Source organism: Neovison vison, chromosome 1 (assembly GCF_020171115.1).
Source record: "Neovison vison isolate M4711 chromosome 1, ASM_NN_V1, whole genome shotgun sequence".
Lineage (NCBI taxonomy): Eukaryota > Metazoa > Chordata > Mammalia > Carnivora > Mustelidae > Neogale > Neogale vison.
In genome coordinates, this window is record NC_058091.1 from 168,548,418 (window position 1) to 168,569,011 (window position 20,594).

A 20,594-nucleotide genomic window follows, 5' to 3' on the forward strand; every position below is an offset into this window, starting at 1 on the left:
CAGCCCACCCCCAAGACTAGACCCATTCTCTCACAATCACAAGGCATTGCGGGCATCAGGCATTGGAACAGGGACGGATCGAGGACCCACCACTGCAGACAGGTTGGGGGGACAGCGGACAAAGCTGGGAAGGGCACTGCTGCAGCTCAGAAGTCTCACAACAGACCAGCCCAGGAGGATCTTTTTTTTATGGGGTGGCGCTCTCTCCTGGAACCTCAGTTTCTGGTTCTGCAAGAATGGCCCCCATTCACTCATTTATTAACACCTGGGCTTCCTCCCCCCACCTTCCCCCCCCATTGGCATGCCCACTGCCCTCAGGACAGACTGGTTTCCTGAACTCTAACCCCTGGAGGATAACTACCCCCTGCACATCCCTCCTGAAATGTCACCAAGCATCTCCACCTCAGCATGTCCAAGACGGGACACCCGCCATTGCCCTGGGCCCAGCCCCTCCGCAGTGTCCTTGGCTACAGAAAAAATGTCTGCTACTAGTTCTCCCCAGAGCATGGGTGACTCAGCCTCGGGGGTCCTCCTTCCCCCGCCGATCTCCCCTCTCAGCCCCAACAACATGCCTCTCTTCTTCTGTCAGGTGCAGAGAAGTGGCTCTCCTCCACGTGGCACTGAAGGACACAGGCCCCTCCATCTTGGGGCGTCAGCACCCCTTGTGCCTTATCACGCGCATGCAGCTGGCAGGAAGGACTGTGTGTGTCCTGGGGGCCCTGGCAGCACCCATGGCTTCTACCCCCATGGTTGTGGCTGGGTATCTGTCAGGCCATCAGGCAAGGGCACTGAGAAATGAGCTCAGCTGCTTGCACGAGGAAGGCAAGGACACCCAGGGCCCCCCACCTGCTTCACGACAGGCTTCTGACAACTGCGGGTTGATGGTGACGAAGGAAGATATAAGAGGAAAACCTTCCTTCGCTCACTCCGCTTTTCGGAGAAGGTCACCAGGCACCTGTCCTGGTAACCTGCTGGCCTCCCCCATCAGAGGCCACCTGGGGCCCCGGCCCCTGCTTCAGGAGAGATGAAGGCTCTCCTGGGGAAGCACAGGACGATGAGACACGTGGGAGGGACACGGAGCCAAGCCGGGGAGCTGGGTGGGACGAACAGATCCCCCGCTGCACCGTGAGCACTACTAGATGGGGGTTCTCTGAGCAGAGATGGGGGGAAGTGGGTATAGGCAGAGAGACCCACCCAGCAAAGGCTCGGTGCTCAAAAAGGCGCAGAGGGTTCAAAGACTGTAAGGAGCCCCACCCGACAGAGGGGAGCTGACACAGTGCCATGTCAAGGGGATCCGTTTATCCACAGGAAACAGGAAGTCACTGATGACTCCAGTGGCATGGGTCCAGGAAAGGAGGGGCAGTGAGAGGCATTAAGAAGGACGGGGAGGGATGCCTGGGTGGCTCAGTCTGTTAAGCCACTGCCTTCAGCTCAGGTCATGATCCCAGGATCCTGGGATCCTTGCTTGGCAGAGAGCCTGCTTCTCCCTCTCCCTGCTCTGCCTGCCGCTCCCCCTGCTTGTGCTCACCCTCTCTCTCTTTCTGACAAATGAATAAAATCTTTAATAAAAAAAAAAAAAAAGGAAGGATGGGGAGACTGGCTGGCTCAGGCAGTGGAGCAGGAGATGCTGGATCTCAGATCTCAGGGTCGTGAGTTCAAGCCCCGTGTTGGGTGTAGAGATTACTTAAATACATAAAGTTTAAAAAAAAAATGGAGGTGGGGTGCCTGGGTGGCTCAGTCAGTCCTGGGATCGAGCCCCGTGGTGGGCTCCCTGCTCTGGGGAGCCTGCTTCTCCCTCTCCCTCTGCTCCTCCCCTCTGCTTGTGCTCCTTCTCTCTCTGACTCAAGTAAATAAATAAACTCATTTTTTAAAATATTTTTTTCAGACAGAGCACAAGCAGGGGGAGCAGCAGGCAGAGGGCTTCACTGACTGAGCCACCCAGGCACCCCTAAATAAATCTTAAGAAAAAAAATTTTTTGTTAATTAAGGAGGGTGAGTGGGCAAAACTTTGCGTCTATATGTAGTTATGACCTTGGGTGCAGGAATAGGGGCAGGTGGGCAGTAAGGCTGGAAAGTTAGACCAGAACCACCCGTTTCTTGCAATGGCTAGCAAAGGATCAAGAGACGATCCATTTCAAAGATCAAGCCCAAGCCCCTTGGTTTTTTTTTTTTTCCAATTTATTTATTTTCAGAAAAACAGTATTCATTATTTTTTCACCACACCCAGTGCTCCATGCAAGCCGTGCCCTCTATAATACCCACCACCTGGTACCCCAACCAAGCCCCTTGTTAACAGAGAAGTAAACCAAAGGTCGTAGAAAGAAAGGGCCTCAGTCCATTCAAGCTGCTACAAAGAAAGTATGGTAGGCGGCTTCTGACAACAGACATTTCTTTCTCACAGTTCTGGAGGCCCGAAGTCCGAGATTAAGGCACCTGCAGACTCAGTGGCTGGTGGGGGCCCGCGTCCTGGCTCACAGATGGCCGTCTTGTCCCTGCGTCCTCACAGGGTGGAAGGCCCCGCCCAGATGACCTAACCACCTTCTGAATACCAGCCCGTTGAGGGTTAGGACTGCAACTTAGAAGCTGGAGGAAGACAAATATTCCGTGTGGCAGTGGACCGTCCAATGGCACCACGCCCGGAACCTGGGCTTTTCTCTGTCGTGTCCTGTCCATACCCTGGGTGCTGCTCCGAGCCCCAGGCAGCTGCAGGCAAGAGACCAGGGGTGCGCTGAGGTTTTCATCCTCCTATGGCCCCAAGAACACAGACACGGACACAGAAACTCTGCCCTTCTCCACCCAGAAACAGGAAGCCACAGACCGGCACCCTCTTCTTGGCACCTCCCACCTTCCTCCACAGCCAAGGGCAAGGCAAAGCCAGCTCCTGGGCGTGGACAGGGTGACACAGGGACCCACAGGCCTGCCAGCCACTTCTGTGCCCACCACAAGCCCCAGGGCAGAGGTGGCCAGTGGCTGAGGACCGAGGAATAGTCTCTAGCATTCGGGGTGTGAATGCTATGTCTTAACGTCTATTTCCACATTTGGCCAGTGAACTGGCTGAACCGCTCCTCCAAGGATGGGGCCTGGCCTAGGCTCCAACCCAGACAAGCTCAGACCATCCAGAGGGGTCAGGAGACGGGAGCTCCTCCCCCCACACTCATCCACATGGCCGATCACTTGGCCACCCTCTCCTTCTTGCCAGCTGCCTTGCCCCACATACTCTCATGGCTGCCCCCCAAAACAGCTCCTTCATGCTGATCCCTGAAGCCCCCACCAGCACCTCAAACCGAGTCCTGAAGAAGCCTCCTCCATCTGGTATCCGCACCCCTCCAACCCTGCCCCTACACCTCTCCTTAATGAAATCCGTGGGATAATGGCCCCACGTGGCCCAACATTGCAGTCCTCAAAGCCAGGCCACGCCTCCCCCCTACCTCCCTCAACACAAATGGAGGGGCCATCCCCCTCCACCCCCCAGCAGTGATGTATCACAGAAATACGATGCAAGCCACAAATGTAAACACATGTATAGTTTAACATTCTCTGGGATTCCTAGGGGGCTCAGGCAGTTAAGCGTCTGCCTCCAGGGTCCTGGGATCGAGTTCCGCATAGGGCTCCTTGCTCAGCGGGGAACCTGCTTCTCCCTCTGCCCCTCATCCTGCTCACCCTGCTTGTGCTCGCTTTCTGTCTGTAACAAATAAATAAATAAAATCTTAAAAATAGTAACTAAAAAGAATTCTCTTTTTTCCCTCTGCCCTTACCCCACTCCTGCACTGTGCTCTCTCTCTCTCTCTCTGTCTCAAAAACAAAAGAATAGGGGCACCTGGGTGGCTCAGTTGGTTAAGCAGCTGCCTTCAGCTCAGGTCATGATCCCAGGGTCCTGGGATCAAGTCCTGCATCGGGCTCCCTGCTCAATGGGGAACCTGCTTCTCTCTCTGCCTGCCTCTCCCCCTGCTTTGTGTGCTCTCTCTCTTTCTCTCTCTCTATGAATAACGAATAAAATCTTTAAAAAAAAAGAATAGTATTTCATGACACATAAATTTTATGCGTTTCAAAGTGAGAGTCTATAAATTAAGACAGCCTGTCAATAAAAAGCATACAGATACATGTTTCTTCTCTTCTCCCCCCTGCCCCACCTTTGTAAGTAATCTCTATGCCCAAGTGGGGCTCGAACGCACCATCCTGAGATCAAGAGCTGCATGTTCTACTGACTGAGCCAGCTGAAACCCCTAAAGAAGAGGCAGAAAATACAGTATTTACTATCTGATCCTGTAGGGCTGATATGTGTCCAGTTCTGTTCTAAGCCATCCACTTGTCCCTTAAATTCCAATACTCCAATACAGAAGCGCCAGATGTGGCTTTGGAATCAGGGGGTCCAGTTCAGATCCTGCCTCGCACCCAGCATCCCAACTCTGGGATCCAGAGCAAGTCACTGTCCTCTAGGAGGCTTCGATATCCTTTATTTGAAAATCGGGCCAGCACTCAGATGGGTATAAGCATGAATATCCAGCGCCGGCCACGGAGCTGGTGACGCGTTTCCAGTCTCCCGGCTCAAGTTTCCCGTCTTCACACCTCCGCCCGCGGCACCTGCGCACCGGGCCCCACTCACGAGACTCAGTACTTCGTGCAGGTGACGCCCCGCCTGTCGCCTTCTCCCAGCACCCTCATCCATCCCCGCCTCCAATACCGGAGCCCCACCTCGGCAGCTTCTGGATCACTTTGGCAGTGCAATCCTCCACCTGCTTGGGACAGCGTCCCACCTTCCTCACCACAGCCAGCGTCCACCCCCAGGTCGCCTGCCGCCCCAACAGCGCTCTCCACTTACAGCTCAGACCCGGCCTCTCTCGCCCCGCCCACTTCCGGCACGCCCACCGGGTGCCTCGGGCATGCGCAGGGGCTCCGCTCCTTGCAGGCGAGGACCCTTCTGCTCCTTCCTGGGCCAAGTCCTCGTTCCTGCAGGGATCCCAGCAGCCACTCCTAGTGAGACGCGGGCCAGATTTCCAGGACCATGTCCTTCCGTCCCCCTGCATCGGCTTTCAAGACAAAAACCTCATCCATCCGGACACCGACATCTTAACCCTACCTCCTCCAGACACACCGTCGCGGACCTCGGCCCATCCTTCTGTGGGTGTGTCTGTCTTTCCAGAACGTCCTCCTGTCCCGCTCTCATCCAGCCCAGGCCCTGCCTGGCCACCTCTTTATGTTGGGCTAATCTAGGCTCTCCCCACTGGCCCACCCGTCTTCCTGTCTCGTCCTACCAGCAAATCTTTTCCTCCTGGGGAAGTGTTCCTTCTAAAACTGACCCTCCCTTTGGCTGATGGGTCAGAACTACTTCCAGCAAGGAAGAATGAGATCCTAGAATGGATCTCGTTGCCAACAAGTACCCTCCAGTTCACATTCCTCCATTTTGCCAAAAAGGTGAGATCTGGCCTCCCACTGGGGCTTCCAGCCGTGACCCAGGCCAGTTAGCAAATTTTCCTTCTAGGGTCTACCTGCTTCTCAGTTTCTGCTTTCCTCCCCCCCCAACATTCTAATTGGGATATAAACGACATACCATGAAATCCACCGGGTTAAAATGTACAGTTCAGTGGTTTTAGCATATTCACACAGTTGGGCAACTGGTCACCACCACCACCTCAGTTCAGAACATTCACTTCAGGTAAAAAGAAACCTCTTACCCATGAGCAGTCATTCCTATCCCCACTCACTTCAGCCCCAGCTCCTGCAACTTCTGTCTCTTCTAGATTTACATATTCTGGAAATTTTTAATAAATGGACTCATAGGGACGCCTGGGTGGCTCGGTCAGTTACTCATCTGCCTTCGGCTCAGGTCATGATCCCGGGGTCCTGGGACTGAGCCCCGCGTTGGGCTCCCTGCTCAGCAGGGAGTCTGCTTCTCCCGTTCCCCCTACTTGTGCTGTCCCTCTCTCTCTCTGTGTGTCAAATGATTTTTAAAAAAATCTTTAAATGAAATCATGTTTGTGGCCTTTGGTGCCTGGCTTCTTTCACTTAGCATGTTTTCAAGATTCATCCATGTTTTAGCATAAGATGCCACCTATATGTGAGAGATTCACCAATGTATCTCTCCTGGCCGGCCCTTTCTCCCAAGCTCCGGATGCAGAGGTCCTGGGGTGGGCGTCCACACCTCTGCATGGAGGTCAACTGAGGCATCAGACTTGACATGCCCAATAGAAGAAAACCAGAGACTGAGCTCAGTTATGAATATTAATGCAATAACACTAGTAAGTAGGGGCGCCTTGGTGGCTCTCAGTCCGTTGCGTTCCAACTCTCGATCTCAGCCCAGATCTTAATCTCAGGGTCATGAGTTCAAGCCCCATGTTGGGCATGGAGCCTACTTTAAAAAAAAAAAAAAAGAAAGAAGAATGTTAGTAAGTATAAGTAAATATGATCCAATAGCAGGTTAGTAATTTTAAATGTATTTGTAAAGATTTTATCTGAGAGAGTATGAGGGCCAGGGAGAGGGAGAGGGACGAGCAGACTCCCAGCTGGGCTCAGTCCCAGGACCTGGAGGAGACCATGACCTGAGTCGAAGCCAGATGCTTAACCAACTGAGCCACCCATGCATTCCAGCAATTTTAAATTCTTTATTTTTTAAAAAAGATTTTATTTATTTATTTGTCAGAGAGAGAGAGAGCGCACAAGTAGGCAGAGTAGCAGGGAGAGGCAGAGAGAGAAGCAGGCTCCCCACTGAGCAAGGAGTCCAATGCGAGACTCCATCCCAGCATCCTGGGATCATGACCTGAGCCCAAGGCAGTGGCTTAACCGACTGAGCCAACTTTTAAAAAAATTTTAAGTAAACTCTACACCCAATGTGGGGCTTGAACTCATGACCCCCAGATCAAGAGTCACATGCTCCACTGACTGAGCCAGTCAAGTATCCCTAATAATAACTTTAAATCATAACCAAGCAAGGCTTATTCCAGAAAGTCAAGGATGGTGTAATATTGGAACTCTGTTAATATAATGATAATATTAATAGGAAAAGTAACGGGGATAAGAGCATGTTTATCAATATAAATGAACAGGGCATTTGATAAACGTCAACATATTTTTTATTAACATATAATGTATTATTAGCTTCAGGGGTACAGGTCTGTGAATCATCAGTTTTACACAATTCACAGTGCTCACCAAAGCACATACCCTCCCCAATGTCCATCACCTAGCCATCAACATATATTTTTAATAAACATTCTTGACAAAATAGAGTAAGATAAACATAAAAACAATCCAAATGTCATCTTCCTGAAGCTCCTTCATTAAAGTATGAAACAATACCTTTTTCCATTTTTCTTTAACCTTTTCTGGAGAAGCAGCTAACGCAATTGGACAAGAGAAAGAAATCAGAGGTGTGAAACAGGAAAAGAGTAGGTAAATTCATCGCCATTTGCAGATTACATGATTACAAACGTGGAAAACTCAAAAAGAATTAACCAAAACACGATTTTTGTTCTTTTTTGTTAAAAGACTTTATTTATTTATTTGACAGAGAGAGATCACAAGTAGGCAGAGAGGTAGGCAGAGAGACGGGGGAAGCAGGCTTCCCGCTGAGCAGTGAGCCCGATGTGGGGCTTGATCCCAGGACCCTAAGATCATGACCTGACTGGAGGCAAAGGCTTAACCCACTGAGCCACCCAGGCGCCCCAGCCTAAACACTGCTCTAAACAAATAATGAGAGAATTCAGCAAAGTGCCATTTATATATGCTAACAAGAATGAGAGAAGATACAAAGGAAGAAAAGACATAAAACACCTAGGAATACACTTAACAGATATTCAAGATAAAGATGAAGAATATAGGAAATGCTGAGCATACAAAACACGTGAGCAAATGGAAAGGCCTCTCGTGTTCCTGAATAGGAAGAGACAAGATCACGAAGATGTCAAACCTCCCGCAGACATTTGATTAACTTGTTAATGCTAGCCTACCAAAAATGTCAGCAATTTCACAGAAACCATCTCCAACTGAAAAAAGAAAGATGCAAAAATGCCGTGCACAGTCTGCTACCACTTCTGTAAAAAGAAGGAAAAAGCAGTATTTGGGGATAGGTAGGTGAGTAGGAAGGTAGATAGACGGAGACGTCTGTTGAAGGCTCTGTAGGAACTGCCTCTCACTGGCTGCTTCTGGTTAGAAAAACAGGAAACTGAAACAAGAATGGAAGGGGCACTTTTCACTGTATAATTTCTTGGTATAATTTTGAACTGTACCGGGGCGCCTGGGTGGCTCAGTAGGTTAAGCCGCTGCCTTCGGCTCAGGTCATGATCTCAGGGTCCTGGAATTGAGCCCCGCATCGGGGCTCTCTGCTCAGCAGGGAGCCTGCTTCCCTCTCTTTCTCTGCCTGCCTCTGCCTATTTATGATCTCTCTCTCTCTCTCTCTCTCTGTCGAAAATAAATAAATAAAATCTTAAGAAAAAAAAAATTTTTCCCAAGGGCTCTGTGTTGCCAGCAAGGGATTTAGGTAGCCAAGACCTACCCCAGTTAGGTTCCAGATAACATTAATGATGGCAGCAGGAGGTGGGGACAGCAAAAGCCACCACCAGCCACGCGGCCATCATGCAAGTCAGCAAACTACAGGGGACTACCGCCCAGGCCAAATCCAGCCCACCCGCCTGTTTTTATAAATAATGGATAATTGCCACACAGATTATAGGCCCCACAAAGCCTGAAATATTTAGCGTCTGGCCCTTAAAAGAACACATTTGTTGACCCCTGATGTCAATCAAGTGGACTCTGGGGAGCCTGGGTGGCCAGTCAGTTAAGCATCTGCCTTCGACTTGGGTCATTATCTCAGGGTCCTGGGATCGAGTCTCCCATTGGGCTCCCTGCTCAGCAAGGAGTCTGCTTCTCTCTCTCCCTCTGCCTGCTGGGCTGTCCCCCTGCTTGGGCGGTCTCTCTCTCTGTCAAATAAATAAAATCTTAAAAAAAAAAAAAAAAAGACTTAAAAACTTTTTTTTTTTTTTAAGATCTTATTTATTTGACAGAGGGAAAGGCAGCAAGAGAGGGAACACAAGCAAGGGGAGTGGGAGAATGAGAAACAGGCTTCCCACTGAGCAGGGAGCCAAATGAGGGGCCCCTGGGATCACAACCTGAGCTGAAGGCAGATGCTTAAGGACTGAGCCAGCCAGGTGCCCCAGAAATAAAAACAAGTGGAAGAAAAAAATCAAGTGGACTCCAACATCCAAGTTCTCCCAATCAAAGAGGGATACCCTCAACCCATCCCCTCCAGATCCCCCTGCCTTCTGTTCTACTCCAGTCTGCTGGTCTCCTCCCTGTCCCCCAGGAAGAAAGAGAACAGATTCCTCCTTCTCAGGTGCTGAAATGGAAGATGAACCAGGTTCCAGCACCTCCTCAGCAATACTGGGGTCTGTGGAAAAGGAGAACAGGACTGGGAAGGGGACCATCAGCTGCTCCCCAAATCCTGCCTCCCTCCATCCCCAGCTGGAAGCTAATGGCCACAGGAGGGAGGGAAGCAGGCCCCCAGTTTGCTCTGTGGTTGCTTGCCTCCTGGAGCCTCCCAGATCCTCTCTATTGCAGGATAAGGGGTAATAGATGGAGCCTAAAAGCCCTTCTAGGAGACAGACCGCAGCCCCATTCAAAGGTAAAGCAAGAAACCAGCCATCAGCCAAACACAGTCGTAAAAATTCACAAGCCAGAACGTGCCACAACAGAGCCCTGGTAATGCCTCACGGCTGCAGGGGTGGACGCATACCCAAGGGGGAGGAGGCCAGAGAGGGTTACGACCCACCCTGGGGTGCAGTGGGCTGGGGCAGTGACAGTGTCGCCTGCTTCCTCCATCCTACCGCACCTCGACCACGCTGGGATGGGCTTAGTGTGCCCTCCTCCCCCCCTGCCCCCCACTTCGCTGCCGGACCCCCCCTGCCCGCCCCCAATCTGGGACCTAGGTCTCCCTGCACTTCCAGGCCAGACCACTGGGAAACATTACCCAGGATTAGAAATACTTTCCAATACTTTCTTGATCCTATTGAGACACACACCCTCCCTTTCTCTGGCAGCCTCTCCCACCCCGCCATCCACCTTTGTTTTTAATTCAGTGAACACATTCAGAAATCTGGCGTGTTTGCGTTGGTTTTCTATTGCTGTTGTAACATAGGACCATTTCGCGTCTTAAAAAACACATCCACGGGGCACCTGGGTGCCTCAGGGGGTTAAGCATCTGCCTTCAGCTCAGGACATGTACTGTACCCAGGGTCCTGGGATCGACCCCAGCGTCGGGCTCCCTGCTCAGGGCGAGTGGTCTGCTTCTCCCTCTCCCTCTGACCCTCTCTCAACTAAATAAATAAAATCTTTTTTTTTTTTTTTAGATTTTATTTATTTGACAGACAGAGATCACAAGTAGGCAGAGAGGCAGGCAGAGAGAAAGGAAGGGAAGCAGGCTCCCCGCTGAGCAGAGAGCCCGATGCGGGGCTCGATCCCAGGACCCTGAGATCATGACCTGAGCCGAAGGCAGAGGCTTTAACCCACTGAGCCACCCAGGTGCCCCAATAAATAAAATCTTTTTAAAAACCACATCCATTTCTTCTCTCATCGATCAGAAATCCAGAATGGCTCACGCTGGGTGCTCTACTCAGCCCTCTGGGAGAAGGCGAAGTCCAAGTTCCCACCGGCTGTGATCTAACCTGGCGCTCAGGCTCCTCTTCCTAGCTCATTCCTGTGATTGGCAGGATTCAGTGCTTCAGGGAACCTGCTGGACCGGGGTCCCCCTTCCAGTTGGCTGGGATCCCTCCAGCTCCTTGCTGCTGCTCTCGGGTCCTCCCCCAAGGCTCCCATCTTCCCAGCGTTTCTGATCTGATTGCCTCACTGCCACCAGCCAGAGAAGCGTTCTGCTTCTCAGTCGAGGGTGCCGAATAACATGCTTACAGCGGTGATGCCCCAGCAGACTCGTGGGTTCGGGGATTAGGGCAAGACCTGTCTGGGGGGCTATTTTAGAAATTCTCCAGACCCACCTGCCCTCTTCCCTACCCCCACAGGCAGTCGGCGGCGTCCATGCTACACATTGCGCATGCGGACTCCCTGACCGCCCGCCTCGCCGCCAGCACCCTGGGCTTCTCTAGTGGCTCAACTTTCTCCCCCTTCCAGGCTCCACTGTCCACCCCCCTCTTTGCCCATGGTGACCAAACGATCTTCCAAATGCATGAAGCCAACTGGCTTACTCCCCAGTTTATTTTATCATTTTTAAAAGTTTATTTATGTATTTTGAAAGATTTTATTTTAGGGAGGGGGGAGGGGCAGAGGGCGAGAGAGAATCCCAAAGCAGACTCCCTGCTGAGCGATCCTACCATCCTCCCGTCACGACCTGAGCCTGAGATGAAACAGCCAAAATCAAGAGTCCGACACTTAACTGACTGAGCCACCCGGGAACCCCTTTTTAATTAATTGATTGATTTTTAAGATTTATTTATTTGCAGGAGAGAGAGAGCAAGCGCATACGCACAGGACTGGGGGGTAAGGGCAGAGGGAGGGCGAGAATTCCAAGCCGACTTTGTGCTGAGCACGAAGGCAGACTGGGGGCTTCATCCCGCGACCCTGAGATCACGACCTGAGCCGAAACCAAGGTCTGATGTTCAACCAACGGAGCTACCCAGGCACCCCTATTTATTTATTTATTTATTTTTTTAAAGGGTTTTGTTTGATAATCGCTACACCCGACATGGGGCTCAAACTCACGACCCCAAGATCAAGAGTCACATGCTCTTCTGACTGAGCCAGCCAGGCGCACCTACTCCCCAATTCAAACTCCAGCAGTGCACCCCACCCCCCAGCGTGAAGTTCATTCACTCCAGTGTTTTCCGAGCACTGACTCCCTGCCAGGTATCCCCTTCTGGAGTTTTCTATGTCATAACACAGCAGACCCCCAACGAGAGAGCAAGGCTGCAGTGAGCACTGAGGGTAGCCATCCCCAAGGACCCTCGCCCCTCCTCCCTGCCCTCCCAGCTCCTTACTTCCAGGCATTCCCAGAACCCCTCCTCCAGGCATCTCGCAAATCTCAGCGGGGAGCAAGTTCCCCCAGATCCCCTCCCAGGTGCCAGGGCTATCATTCCCAGCTCTTAGAACCTCTGGGGAGCCAAGGGCTTTCTCTCTCTAGTTCACTGTCTCCCTCCAAAGCCTAGCAGACTCCAGGGGCTCAGGACATTTTCTGGAATGAATGACAAGTGCCCTACGGAGATCCAACGCCTCCCCAGCATCCCTTCTACTCCCAAGGGTCTGTCAGCTGCGGCTGCTCAGCCTTCCAGCCCCGGGGAGTGAGTGGCCCACGCTGGCCCCCTCTGCCCTGGCTTTGGTGGTGACCTGCAGCTGGAGCCCAGGATGGTGCTGCTTGGGGATGAGCTATTTAGGGAACAGAATGAGCTCCGCAGCATGAAGTCTGGCGGGCATGCCAATGCTAGTTCCAGGGGGCTGTGGAAAAAGAGCACAGGAACAATGTTCAGGAAGCACAGGCTCCAGAATTCTGTTCTACACTGGGGAGGCGGCATGGGACCCTGCAAAGGGGGCAGGTTACACGTGCATGCGTGTACGCACGCACACACCCAGTTACACCCCGCCAAGCTTTACCAAAACAGGAGAGTAAACGCCAGAGGAGAATCTCCAGCAGAGGAGAGCTCCTGGGAGATTTCGAAGCCCACGGCAGAGGGTGACAGACAAAGCCCGCCCCTCCCGACACCCACAGGCACCGGGATGGTGGAAGTGAGAGTAAGAACTGAAACAGGGCGACACCCCGCCCTCCCCCACCCCACCTCTTCCTCCAGGCAGCCCCAGAAAAAAAAAAAAAAAAAAACAGAAAAAACCCAGCTGAGAAAAACACCTTGTGGACTGGTGTTGGTGGCCTGGAGTGGACCCTGCTTCAGGCTCTGATTAAGGCTGGAGCGGGCTGAATAACGCAGCCACCCCCTTCCCACCCCCAGTGGGAGCCACGGTCCACAGCCCCGGCTGCCCTTCTCTGCACAGGCACCCAACACAGAACACGGAGCACCCGTAGAATTGCCTCAGCTTCCCGTCTGTGAAATGTCTGGATTAGGTAATCCCCAGGGTCCCTCGGGCTTCCAAGAGTCCAGGCCGCCCCTTCTAATTATATCCCTGCCAGAAATCAGAGCCACATGTCAATGCCTGCCCCAGGCTACCAGCTGGGAAAGTGGAAGAGTCAGTGGTGAAGCCTTGTGACCTAGTGACAAGAGTCCCTCCAGGCCCAGCCCTCAGTCCTATCATCACCCCAACCCGGCCCGATGGCCCACGAGGCGGCCACAGCCTTACCCCATCCCTTGGCTGCCCGTGGACCTCCAGATCATGCCATGCAGATGATGGACTTTCCAGTGCTAGAATGAATTGTGTCTCCCCCTCCACCACCCCCCCCAAAATTTCTGTTCAAGTCTCAACCCCTTATGTGCACACATGACCTTCTGTAGAAATAGGGTCTTTGCAGATGTAGTCAAGTCAAGATGAGGTTATGGCGGCAGGTCCTGATCCCATAGGACCTGTGTCCTTAGCAGAAGAGGAAAACGCCCTGTGGAGAGAGACGTCCAGAAGGCAAGCCACAGCCAAGCCTTTTCCTGGGCTTGGTTTTACTTTACATATATATGTATGTATGCATATATATATATATATGATTTTATTTATTTATTTGACAGAGAGATCCCAAGTAGGCAGAGAGGCAGGCAGTGAGAGAGAGGAGGAAGCAGGCTCCCCATTAAACAGAGAGCCTGATGCAGGGCTCGATCCCAGGACCCTGGGATCATGACTTTTATCAAAGCAGGGGTGGGAGGGATGCATCCACAAGCCAAGGAACACCAGGGCCTGGTGGCAATTCCAGAAGCTAGGAGAAAAGTGTGGAACACATGTTCCCCTAGAGCCTTCAGAGAGAGCCTGCCCCGGCTGGCATTTTGCTTTCAGATTTCTCATCTCTAGAATGGCCTGAAGATATGTCTATGCTGTTTTAAGCTACCTGGTTTGTGGGGCGTTGTCAGGCCAGCCCGAGGAAGCTAATTCTGGGTACCCAGTCCGTCCTTTCCCAGTCCCTACTTATTGACAGGATGGATACATCCCGCTCCCCACCACTTCCCCCGGCCCTGTCACCTATCAGTGAGAGAGGAAGGAGAAGGAGGCCCGCTCCTCACATTGGAGGGGTTCAGAGCAACAGTACGGATGGAGTCCCTGACGCCCACCTCTTCTAGTCCTCTCGGCCCCTCTCTGTCCTTATAGTGAGGGGCCCACCTGCGCGTAAGAAGATGCCCCAAGGCAGATGTCTGCAGTCTGTCCACACCCCAACCACCCATGCCTCGGCTGCCCTTCAGATCTAGGGGGACAGCTTTCCCTCTGAAGAGGAGATTGGGAGAGAGGGCTGAGCAGGTCCTGCTAATGGACTCAGGGACAGCAGGAGGATTGCGGTTGAGGGGACCTGAGCTCCAGGCCTTGGTCCCTAAGATTTCCTCACCCCAGTGCTCTAACATCAGGCCCAGAAGGGAACCTGGCACATGGCCAGCCAGAAGCCTGAGAGCAGCCCTGGGGGTGCTTTCCTGGTGCTCTCTCTCCTTCCATCCTCATCTGATTCTAAAGGCAGAAAAACCAGAGGTAGACAATGTGCCCAGGGCGGGGAGAGGGGGAGCTGATAACCTGTCCACCCGGGATTCAAATCCTAGCCTGTTTGATGCCCAGGACCTTTGCCTCTCCCCATATCAAGCCTTTCCCTGGGCTTGGTTTTACTTTATTTTATATATATATATATAATAAAATAATCTTTTATTTTAAAGATTTTATTTATTTATTTGACAGAGAGAGATCACAAGTAGGCAGAGAGGCAGGCAGTGAGAGAGAGGAGGAAGAAGGCTCCCCATTAAGCAGAGAGCCTGATGTGGGGCTCGATCCCAGGACCCTGGGATCATGACCTGAGCTGAAGGCAGAGGCTTAACCCACTCAGCCCCCCAGGTGCCCCTTTATTTTATATTTTTAAGATTTTATTTAGGGGTGCCTGGGTAGCTCAGTTGGTTAAGCAGTTGTCTTTGGTTCGGGTCATGATCTCAGGGTTCTGGGATTGAGCCCCACATCAGGCTCTCTGCTCTGCTGGGGAGCCTGTTTCTCCCTCTCCCACTCCCCCTGCTTGTGTTCCCTCTCTCTGTCCAAAAAAAAAAGGAAAGAAAGAAAAAAAGAATCTAGTACACCACAGAGGCATTTTAAATGAATGCACGGCTCAAGTAAGAATTCAGTAGATAGCATCAGGACAGTGGCTGAGCCATCTGGAAGAAAATCAAGCTGGAGCCCAGCTTTGCTCCAACATCACTTTAAACCCGATGGATCAAACATTTTCATATAAACAGTGAAACCACAAGAGCGCTAGAAAAACTCTCCTCAAAGTACTAAAAGCTTTTCTAAAGTGGCAAGAGACAAACCCTATAGAAAAACTGGACAAGAATAGCACACAAAAGAGCTACAAAAATATGAAATATCCAGCTTTCCTGAGAACTAAAGAAATGTAAATGAACATGAGACACCACTTGTCCCCACTGGATCATCACCAAGCTCCTTCCTTCTCAAAAAAGTTGCTAAAACCCAGTCTTGGCAAGTGTTGGCGAGACAGCGTTCGGAGCCATTGTAAATCTTACCTCTGTAGAGGATACTGGATAATACAGCAGATAGCAAATTTTAAGTGTTAGGAGTTTCTCCTGGAAAGACTGACAAAAGTACCAAAAGTATAATATTCACTGCAAGCTCACTCAAAATAGTAAAAACACTAAAAACAAACTAGTCCATTGGTAGGGGTTCCTTAAATAAATTATGCAAATCAGGGGTGCCTGGGTGGCTCAGTTGGTTAAGAGTCTGCCCTCAGCTTGGGTCATGATCTTAGGGTCCTGGGATCGAGCCCCGCATCGGGCTCCTTGCTCAGCGGGGAGTCTGCTTCTCCCTCTGCCACTCTCCATGCTTGTGCTCCCTCTCTCTCAGTGTCAAATAAATAAAATCTTCAAACAAACAAACAAACAAAAATTCATGCTCAAGGGGCACCTGGGTGTCTCAGTCAGTTGAGTGTTGGACTCAATTTCATCTCAGGTCATGATCTCAAAGCCATGTCTTGGGGCCCAGAGCTCAGCGGGGAGTCTGCTTGAGATTCTCTCTCTCCTTCTCCCTCCATCCATACTCCCCCCTTGTGCACATGTGCTCACCCTCTCTCCTGCTCATAAATAAATAAATCTTCAAAAAAGTCTTCCTCTGTGGAGAAAGGGAAACCTTTCTACACTGTTAGTGGGAATGCAAACTGGTGCAGCCACTCTGGAAAACAGCATGGAGGTTCCTCAAAAGTTGAAAATAGAGCTACCCTTTGACCCAGCAATCGCACTACTGGGTATTTACCCTAAAGATACAAACGTAGTGATCCGAAAGGCCAAGTGCACCCGAATGTTTATAGCAGCAATGTCCACAATAGCCAAACTATGGAAAGAACCTAGATGTCCATCAGCAGATGAATGGATAAAGGAGATGTGGTATATATATACAATGGAATACTATGCAGCCATCAAAAGAAATGAAATCTTGCCATTTGCGACAATGTGAATGGAACTAGAGGGTATTATGCTGAGTGAAATAAGTCAATCAGAGAAAGACAATTATCATATGATCTCCCTGGTATGAGGAAGTTGAGAGGCAAAGTGGGGGAGGGTTGGGGGTAGGAAAGGAATAAATGAAACAAGATGGGATCGGGAGGGAGACAAACCATGAGACTCTTAATCTCACAAAACAATCTGAGGGTTGCTGGGGGTAGGGGGTAAGGGAGAAGGTGGTTGGGTTATGGACACTGGGGAAGGTATGTGCTATGGTGAGTGCTGTGAAGTGTGTAAACCCGGTGATTCACAGACCTGTGCCCCTGGGGCTAATAATACACTATCGGTTAATAAAAAATTAAGAATTTTTTTAAAAGATTTTATTTATTTACTTGACAGACAGAGATCACAAGTAGGCAGAGAGGCAGAGGGAGAGGAGGAAGAAGGCTCCCTGCTGAGCAGAGAGCCCGATGTGGGGCTTGATTCCAGGACCCTGGGATCATTACCTGAGCCAAAAGCAGAGGCTTAACCCACTGAGCCACCCAGGCGCCCCAAAAAATTAAGAATTTTTTTAAAAAGTCTTCCTCAATTTAAAAATGGGCAAAAGATCTGAACAGACATTTCTCCAAAGGAATGCAAATAGCTTATTGGAAAGTTGTTCACAATCATTAGCCACCAGGGAAATCCAAATGAAAACCACAGGGAGATTGAATTTCACAACCATTGGAATCACTACAGTAAAAAAGTCAGATAACATCAAGTGTTGGTAAGAATTAGGGAAAACTGGAATGATCATATGTTGCTGCTAGGGACAGAAAATGGTGCAGCCACTTTGGGAAATAGCTTGATGGTTCCCCAGAAGGTTAAATATAGAAGAATTCTAGTTCTAGGTGTATATCCAGGAGAATTGAAAGCATATTCCCACACGGAAACTAGAAGCACTATTCACAATAGCCAGAAGGTAGAAACAACCCAGTCACCCATTAACTGACAGATGGATAAAATGCAGAACATCCATACAGTGGAATTTTACGTAATAATATTCACACATGCTGATACCTGCTGCAATGTGGATGAACCCTGAAAACATTACGCTAAGTGAAAGAAGCCAGACACAAAGGCCACATACTATATGATTCCCTTTCGATGGCATGCCCAGAACGGGGAAATCTATAGAAACAGAAAGTAAATGAGGGGCTGCTTCCAGCTGGGGAGGCTGAGGGGGTCAGAGGGTAATAACCACTGGGTGCAGGGGTTTTTAGTGAAGGGATGAAAATGTCCTCAAATCAATTGTGGTGATGTCAGTGCGACTCACAAAATATACTAAAACCACTGTTTTGGGGGCACCTGGGTGGCTCAGTCGGTTAAGGGTCTGCCTTCAGCTCAGGTCGTGATCTCAGGGTCCTGGGATGGAGTCCCGCATAGGGCTCCCTGCTCAGTGGGGAGTCTGCTTGTCCCTCTGCCTCTCCCCCTGCCTGTGCTCTCTCTTTCTCTCTCCTAGTCTCTCAAATAAATAAGTAAAATCTTAAACACACACACACACACACACACACACACACACTGATTTGTACACTTTAAATAGGCAACCTGTAGGGTATGTGAATTTCATCACAATTTAAAAAAAAACCACCCTCCCCAGCTTTTCAAAAGATGGGACCTTAGTGCATCTGGGTCTAGCTTTCTCACTTTACAGACAAGGGGCTGAAGCCGAGAGAGTTTAAATGAATTGCCCAAGGTCACTTGTCCTTCAGAGCCCTGGTCTACTGCCCATTGGTCATAGCCATATTGTCTCACCCAGTCTACACTGCTTCAAGTGAGCTCCAATAGTCGTTAGAACAAAATCAGCGAAGTCACAGAAGCCATTTCACACTCAGCACAGAGGTCTGAGCCTGGTTTTAAAAATACAGGGGGGTGGGGTGGGAAAGGGACCTGGATGGCTCAGTGGTTAAGCATCTGCCTTTGGATTGGCTCTGGTCATGAGGGGCCTGGGATCAAGCCCCACATCGTGCTCCCTGCTCAGCGCAGAGCCTGCTTCTTCCTCTCCCTCTGCTGTTCCCCCTGCTTGTGCTTTCTGTCTCTCTGTCAAATAAATAAAATCTTTTTAAAAAAAAAATGCATGGTGGGGCACCTAGGTGGCTCTTCCAGTTAAGCATCTGCCTTCAGCTCAGGTCATGATCCCAGGGTCCTGGAATGGAGTCCCATGTCCGGCTCCCTGCTTGGTGGGGAGCCTGCTTTCCCCTCTCCCTCTGCAGCTCCCCCAGGTTGTGCACACACTTTCTCTCCCTCTCAATCTGTCAAATAAATAAACAAAAAATCTTCAAAAAAAAAAATGCATGGTGTAGTTGAGTGAGGACGTATCCCAGGGCACAGAGTGTAGGCTTGCAGACAAGTGGACCTGGATGGGAATCTAGCTTCGTGTGAGCAGGACTGAGCTATTTAGCCTGTGAGCCTCCATAAGTTGTGAATAACAAAGGTATTCTTTGTGAGGAAAGGATGAAATACTCCGTGTAATGTGCTTGGCACATAAGTGTTGACTTCCTTCCTCCTCCTGCCCTATACGAACAGGGAGGCCTTCAAAACGGAGACCTTGGTAAGGTGAGTGAAGCAAAATTTCACTTGAATCAGGTTTCCAGGGGATGGAATTCTCTGCTGGCTGGAGTTCATCCTGCCCCATGCACACATCTTCCCATGGTACCTCTTTGTGACCCTGACACTTTATCAGCGGTCTGACATGGCTGATAACCTTCACAGGAACACCACTCAGAACCAGGACTAGAGAAACAACCTTCAGGAGCACCTGGATAGTTCCAGCGGTGAAGTGGCTGCCTTCCACTCAGGTCATGATCCCAGAAGCCTGCATCATGGGTTCCCTGCTCAGCAGGGGGTCATCTTCTCCCTCTCCCCCTCCCCCTGCTTGTATTCCCTTCTCCATGTCTGTCAACTAAGTAAATAAAATCTTAAAAAATTTTTTTTAAAAATTCCAAAGTGAGAACATTATCCTGTTAGGTTGTGCATACAAATTTTGTTTACTTTCAAACTGTTTTTTCATTGCTTACAGAACTCATTTGCATTGTTCAATTGACCTATGTTTCTGTTTCTCATTCTTTCCTTCTTTCTTTGTCAGAGAGAGAAAACACAAGCAGGGGGAGCAGGCAGAGGGAGAAGTAGGCTCCCTGCTGAGCAGGGAGCCTGATGTGCGACTTAATCCCAGGATGGTGGCATCAAGACCCGAGCCGAAAGCAGCCGCTTAACCGAGTCACCCACGCGCCCCTGACATACGTTTCTATTTGTGAAAATTATTTGGGGTCCAAGGTTAGGATGGATTGGCTCCCGATTTTTCTCATTGAAATGCAAAATAGAAAAATCCGACTTTTTTTTTTTTCCGACTTGTTTTTTATTGAACGACTTTGCACTTGATTCCAGGGTTAAAAGTTCAATTTTTGAGTTGGCTTAACAAACCCATTCTCTCAAGGGCCACCTGCATACTCCTAAAGTTCCACTTACCGGCCTGTCCCGCCACCCACCGCAAAAATGTCAGGCCTACTACACCCGGTCAAAGGCAATTAATTCGTAGCAAAGATATAATCCCTAACCATCCAGTTTTCCAAGACACGGTGGAAGAAACTAGCCAGACGTACGAGATCCACGCCAGTCTGGGCCGGCTCACCTCCTCGGCGTCCGCATCTACTAACTCTCTAGGGTTACCTGCAGAGGGGGCGCCTGCTCGCAGCTGTCCCCCACCGCGCCCCGCAGCCCAGGGCCGGCGCCCCCAGTGCTCCCGGGGGAGGGGGGCCTCACGGTCTCCGCCCCTACCGCCCCCCACGCCGGCGTCTCAGTCAGACCTTGGATTGTGCGTAAAGCCAGGCAGCCGGGCAGCCCTAGGAACTAGGAGGAAAACAAAGGGGCAGGGGCTGTCGGCGGGGACCGCAGTTTCAGGTAAGGCGGCAGAAGGGACCCTCTCCCGGGGCTAACATGAGAGCAGGTCGCTGCGGGAAGAGAGGCGCTCGTGAGTGGGGCGGTGGAGAGCACAGAGTGTGAGCA